The sequence below is a fragment of the Mus pahari genome, chromosome 5, assembly GCF_900095145.1.
Source record: "Mus pahari chromosome 5, PAHARI_EIJ_v1.1, whole genome shotgun sequence".
In the NCBI taxonomy this organism is placed as follows: Eukaryota; Metazoa; Chordata; class Mammalia; order Rodentia; family Muridae; genus Mus; species Mus pahari.
Genome location: NC_034594.1, coordinates 59,193,106 through 59,200,353, shown reverse-complemented (window position 1 = coordinate 59,200,353; position 7,248 = coordinate 59,193,106).

Below are 7,248 nucleotides of genomic sequence, written 5' to 3'. Positions count from 1 at the left end.
AGTTTAACTAACCTACTTTCAGCAAGACTAGGCTAAGAAGGAGGGAAAACACAGCAGACCAGATATTGTTGGATGGCGCATATTTGTGATAATTCAAAATGCATAGCTGATTCATCCAAGATTACTAAAATGCAAGATTCCTAAGTGGTAGTAAATATTTAAAGCTTGGATGCAAATGGAATGAGAAGTAGGAATTAAGTCATCTAATCCTCTCACCTGCTCAGATACACAGGGAAGGCTTAATGGAAGAAGCCCTTGGATATTTGCTGAGGGCATACTTGTGAGCTTCCCTTCCATTACTGAACACATGGAGAGAGTAATTTTTCATATTGACATTGACTTTTGAAAATGGTTTCATGTGTTAAAATAAATCCAACGAACACAAAGAACTCATTATTCCAAAGGATGAGCAGCAGTAAGCAGGTTCATGCTCTGAGAATAATTTTAGTAAATGCCTTATGCATATCATCTACAAAGCTTTTTCTTAAATTTAAACCTAAGAAACTAAGCAGACTGCTCACTTTTAACATGAAGAAGTTCTTGTCATATTAAAACTGAAGAGAAATTTTGACCAACAGTTTGTATTTGACTATGGTTTTTTTTCAACTTAAGTTGCCATTCATTACCGTGTATTCATAGAGCAAGGCACAAAGTAGCTACCTATAGCAGAACCTGGAAATAGAGTTGATAGCTCATTAACAGAACTCATCTTTGGAATTTCTATTGTTATATGACATTTGCTGGGGAGACATGAGCAAATGTTTATTCAGTTCAACGGGCACTGATGACTATCAAAGAAATGATTCCTTGCACGTTTAGTTTGCTGCATCAGTGACCTTACTGGTTCATAGACCACAAAAGCAGCTGAATCACTCAAAAACCCACCTTAGCAAGAACAGTGACTGAGAAAACCATGTGCATGGGGTCCCCTGCCTGAGGAGGCTAGAGCTTCTCCTCTCCTCAGGGATATCACTGCTTTTTAACCCTCCTTTATGGACCTCCTAAGGTTTTTTTCTTCCTAAGTAGTGCACCTTTGTTTGTTCTGTGAATCAGAATACGCCTCTCTTCAGAAGGAATGATTCAGCTCCTTGGAAAGAGCTATAGAATAAGCGTTCCTCAGGAATCCAGCAAGATGCTGACATTCTGGATCAGCAATTCTCAACCTGTAGGTTGTGACCCCTTTGGGGTCAAGTGTCCCTTTCACAAGGATCTCCTAAGACCACTGGCAAACACATATATTTACACTATGATTCATAACACCAGCAAAATTACAGTTATGAAGTATCAACAAATACAATTTTAGGGTTGGGGTCCAAAACAATATAAGAAACTGTTAAAGGATCACAGCATTAGAAGGTTGAGAACCATGGATCTAGACCCAGTTCCCATGCAATCCAAGATGTGATTCCATTCTGGTACCAAGAGAAGAGAATCACTAATGCTGAATCTGACCTTCATTTCACCAGCTTATTTTAAGCAAGGGACCTATCCTCCCTAAGGCCCAATTGATGTCCCTAGGAAGAGATGACAACAATTTCACTTGAAGAATTATCAGTAAATATTTAATAAGATAATGTATTTTACTTGTAGCATATATATTAGACTGGTAAACTCTAAAAATAGTTTGGTTTTAAATATAATGTTTATCATCCATTTTACCTCATTTTAGTTTTTAACATCTTTATTGTATATAGTTTATTAAAACTGTCCATAGTATATAAAGCCAATGGATCTAATTGAATGCATGTATACTTCCAGAAGCCATCAGTACAATCAAAGTAACAAATATAGAGACTGATCGCTATAGAGCAAGTTTCTTTTAATTTTAAAATAAGTGATTCCGTGAAAACAAACTTCAGCTGCTTAGGACAAAGATTTCCCTGTAGTACCGCATATCATGCTTAGGCAGGAATTCACAAAGCTGTATTTCTAGGCTCATAAGCACAAAGGAATTCAGTATCCAGCAAAAAAAAAAAAAAAAAAAAAAAAAAAAGTGAGAGAATAGGTTAATGACATGCCTTTTGATTTCTTTGTTTGCCTGGAAAAAGCCCAACTTACAAAGGGCTAGACTTAGAGCATGCCATGACCCCCTAAAACAATTAGCTTCAATCACACATTCCTGACAAGGGACCATCTTTCAGGATAAAGATTAAATAACAAAATATCAAACAGGCCAAAAAAATAAATAGGCTAATGAAATGAACACATAGTTCTCAAAATAATTACAAACAGCTAATAAACATGAAAAATGCTCAATATCTTTAGCCATCAGGAGGTGCAAATTAAAACCACACAGGTTTTTACCACCCCAAACAGAATAGCCATCATTAAAAAAAACAGTAAATGCTAGGTAAGGTGGAAAAGAAGTGCGATCTTTTTTTTTACACTGCTGTCAGAATGTAAATTAGTTCAAGACTATTCGAGTCAGAATGGACTGTAGTAGAAATCTCATAGAGTCATTGTACTAGGGTAATCATGAGAATGAAATCATTGGTTTTTCACTGTATTTCAAGTAAACAACAACAACAACAAAATAGTTACCTGTCAGAGGTTCTTAGACTTTGTAGAAAACAGTTTTATGTAATCTATAGAGTTGTTTTTCTGAAGGAACTTTACAACCTTTGTGTGACTTTGGTCACAAGAGGATCCTGGCATAGCTGGGATGTTTCACATTATTGGGTACTGCAAAGAGTGTATAACAAGGGCGAATGTTACCGGACTGTGATGTTTTCTCCATATAGATTAGATCAGCGGCATTGGTATGGGAAACTTGTTTTTCCCAAAAAACAACTATCGGGTAACAATCAATAAATAGGCTTCGGAATGGCTGTTGAAAGTTAAGTTGATGAGATACTGTTCCACCCTGCTGTGGAGAAGGTTTAATACATCCTGCAGTGTCTCATGAGATACTGTCCCACCCTGCTGTGGAGAAGGTTTAATACATCCTGCAGTGTCTCTCTTCCTTTGACTGAATTGCTAGTTCAGAACACTAACAACGGAGGTTCCTCAAAATATCTATGTTGAATGACTACATGACCCAGCGATAGTAGTCCTGAGTCTATACTTGCAGGACACTGAGTCAGTCTATCAAAGATATTTCACACAACTGTATTTAATTTGCCTGTTCACAGCATCAGTATGAGAATCTATCAATGAATATATGATAAATAAAATTATATATATATATATACACAAAATGGAGTTTTTAATTATATTATAGAATAAAATGAAGTTATGTCATTTGCAGGAAAATGAATAAAAGTGGGACAAATAAATTTGAAATTAATTCAGACTTGGAAAGATAAATATTATATTTTTCTATAACCTGTGGGTTCCAACTTTTATGTAAATACATAATTATATATGCATATAGAACAGAAAAGTAAAACACTATAGTTGAGTGATTTATGGAAATAATAAAATCAAGGAAAAAAGAGGGTCATGGCTGAATATGGTCAAAGTAGATGATATACTGGTATCAAAGTGTCTTTATTAAACTCATCACTATACACAATGAACATTCAACAAAATAAATTTTAATTGAGAAGTAACTCCTGGAATCTAGTAATAGGGAGGATATTAACTTTAAAAATGAAGAAAATGTTTTAAAAGGCACATTGCCAATGATGTATAAGTTAGAAACACACACACCCACCCATACACACACGCTGGTATTGTATTCAGCATTATTAGAAATGAAAATATAAAACACATGAAATGACAAAATATAAGGTTTAAATGCTTAATTATTTTTAAAATACTAATTTCATGAAGAGCTAGTGAAAAGAAGAAATTGGAATTCTCATCTGTCATCTCTAGGACCTAGTATGGTTAATGTGAACCAGCCATTCCTTAAACAAAAAACAGCACAGGAATTATCAATAAAAGAGTGAATAAAACATAGCTCATTTGTGCAGGCAGTGGAATATTAGTCCACAAGAGAAGAAGCAGACTGAAGTGTTCAATAAAAGAGATGAAATTTGCAAACATTATGTGAAGTGAAAGAAGCTTAGCACAAAACACTCACTGCAGTATACCATTCACGTGGTAGTCTAGAACCAGACTGAGGAGAAAATGTGTCAGAACAGTGGCTCTTGTGGAGAGGAGAGCAGGTGTGGAGATTGTCAGAAATGAAGCATCAGGAAGCTCTCTGAAGCAATGATGCAGAATAAGATACATAGATAAACGAATTTGTCAACTCAGCCAATGCATCCTTACCATCTCATGGTGCCTAAACTTTGTACCAAAACAACAACAAAAGGCTGTAAGCAACTATTGGCTGTGCTCTATAAGTATATCCACAGTGGTAAAGGAAATAAAGTATACTGATGTCTATCATCTACAAAATGTATCAAAACCAGCGTTGATTAGATTGGCACATTGCTAGATAGATAAATAGATGCTAGGAGGTGAATTTCCCAATGTTGCTGTAAACACATTTTCAACTTTCTTACCAGAATTTTGAAGGAACATCTTGAACATCATGAGATCACATCCCACTAAGCCACTGATGGTCTGTGACTGCTGATCTGATCCTCACGATATGAAACCCTTGCCTTTGTATCCCAAGAAAAAGCCAAGCACCCAAAGAAAAGCGTGGCACAGTATCTGTGCTACCTAGTTATGACCCACTTTGAGTCTTTGAAGTACATTTAATCTCAATGCCCTTACTTAGATAATCCAGTAATCACAGAATCAAATAGAGGGTACCCACAGAATGTTTGGCTTCATTTTAAAATGTTTCTTAAAAGTATCTTTTGCTAGTACACTTGTAGGCTTAGACTTTTCAAAACCTCTTTTGATCAGGGTTCAATCTCAGACCCATCTAGCCCACCACACAAAGGTAAGGGAAAAAAGATGGAAAATAGGACGAAGGGACATAGACCTGTTTAGAAGTAGTTCTTTATGGTGATTCCAATCTCCATTGTCAGGATACCAACAGTCCAGTTCAAAAGTGTCACCAAAGAAGAATCAGCAGTGACAGCACTCTCCAGAAGAAATCACCAGGCCTCTGGTGAATCAACATGAGTCTGCAGAAGTGACTAGGACCAGCCAGAGTGCTAGCAGTTCTGCCATGCCTCTGTCAATGAAGTGAAGATCAGTGAAGACACACAGCTAGATATGCAGCCCCCCTCCAACCCCTCACTGTCCATTGAGTCCTACTTATACAGTCCCCAAACATAACATGTCCTCTCAAAGGTCTTCCCTCAGCAAAACACCACAGGAGTCTTCATCACGACACAACCAGAAATATCCATGTCAGATAGTCACTCTACTGTTAAAAAAAAACAAAAACAAAAACAAAAACAAAAAAACTACAGGTTATACACACATGTGGTTGATGATGATTATGATGATGACAATGATGATGATGTGTGTATGTGTGTGTGTGAGAGAGAGAGAGAGAGAGAGACAGAGAGACAGAGAGACAGAGAGATAGAGAGACAGAGAGACAGAGACAGAGAGACAGAGACAGAGACAGAGACTGAGACAAAGAGAAACAGTGATAGACATAGAGAGAGATGATAAAGAGAGATTCTAAAATCTCTTCATTTAACCATTTTATCTTGAGGAAAGTATTTTCATTTTTTTTCTCTCCTAAGTTTTTCCTCCATTTTGTAAAAGTCATTGACCCAGCTGTTAACAAATTAAAATTATCTGTCACTTGCAGGCCTTTGCAGAACACAGAGAACACTGAACATTACCATCAACTTGAACCTCTGCTACTCAGCTCCTCCAGCTGGGGCACTTGGTGCTTGGAGTGAGGATTATCTCATTAGAGCATCAAGGGTAAGTTCATGGTTCAGCCCAGGCCAGCTGGGTTGTGTAAGGACCCATACTTTAGGTGAAGGGATCTGGAGATAGAGCCAGAGATCGAAGAAAACACTGCAAGAGCATGCATAAGTAACCTTTGATCCTCAATGCCCACATTAAAGAGCCACGTGCGTTATTACAGATTTATTAGCTTAGTAAGGACAGTCAGAGACAGGTGGATGCTTGCAGAGCTGTTCCTCTGAGTATAGACAAAGCAGCAAGTCTCAGGTTCTGTGAGAGACTTTGTCTAAAAAAATTCTAAGGTGAGGAAGTAATATAAGAAGACATGCTGCCATCAGACTTCGGCCTCCAGACACTTGCCTGCATGTGTGAACATAGTATTTTTATCCCACCCTCACACACATATGAATATGCACACTCAATATATGAGCACTCAAAAATACACATATATGCACTTGACCAAATGTCATAAAGAGCTCAAACCCTTACAAAATTTCTTACGTTGAAACATGCCTATCAATTGTATTCTCTGTTGTATAATGGTAAATTAAATAAGATAGAATTTCCCCCTGGAACATATAAAAAATGGTATATATCTTCTGTTTGGATCTTACTCTAAAAAATTGCTAAGACTTGTGTTCTGAAAGAAGCTTGCTCCTTAATGTAGTCTTAGAGAAACTGAAACTCAGAGTAAACTTGGTAGACTTGTCTACCCCAACTTCCTAGCTCCCATGTACCTTCATGCTTGGGTGTAATAAAGATCACTAGTCTATATATGCAATAAAACATATGGGCAGTCTGCATGTGCCTCTTCTTACATAATAAGATTCTGTAATATGCATTGATATGGTATTATGTAAAATGTTTGCCATTGTATTATCAAAATCCATCAAGTGCAAAGCCCTTTAGAATTGTCTATATATGCAACATGTGCTTCTGAAAGATTTTCTGTAGCATGATGCTGACTAAGAACACTGACACTTCCTATGAATTAAAAAAAAATATTAGAGTATGTTTGATTGGAGCCCTAGCCCAGGTTTTTCAGAGGTCTCAAGAACCCAAGTGATATATAAATAGGATCAAAAAATCGAAATCTTAACACTGGTGAGATGTCTTAGTGGGTGAAGTTCTTGTTGGACGGGCATGAGAACCAGTGTCCAGATCTTCACACCTCCCCCATAAATGCCAAGTGGCACAGCCACCTGCATGCAATCTCAGCTAGCTAGACTAGTTGGGTCAGTGAGCTCTAAATAACTAGCTAGACTAGTTGGGTCAGTGAGCTCTAAATAACTAGCTAGACTAGTTGGGTCAGTGAGCTCCAAGTTTAGGGTGAAAGCATGTCTCAACATACAGAGTGGAGAAAGGTTGAAAATACTAGAAGTCAATCTCAGGCATGCATACTGACACACAAACCTGTTCCCCAGCACATACATTAGTGTATCTATCCCTATCCCTCCCCCTCCCCCTCCCCCT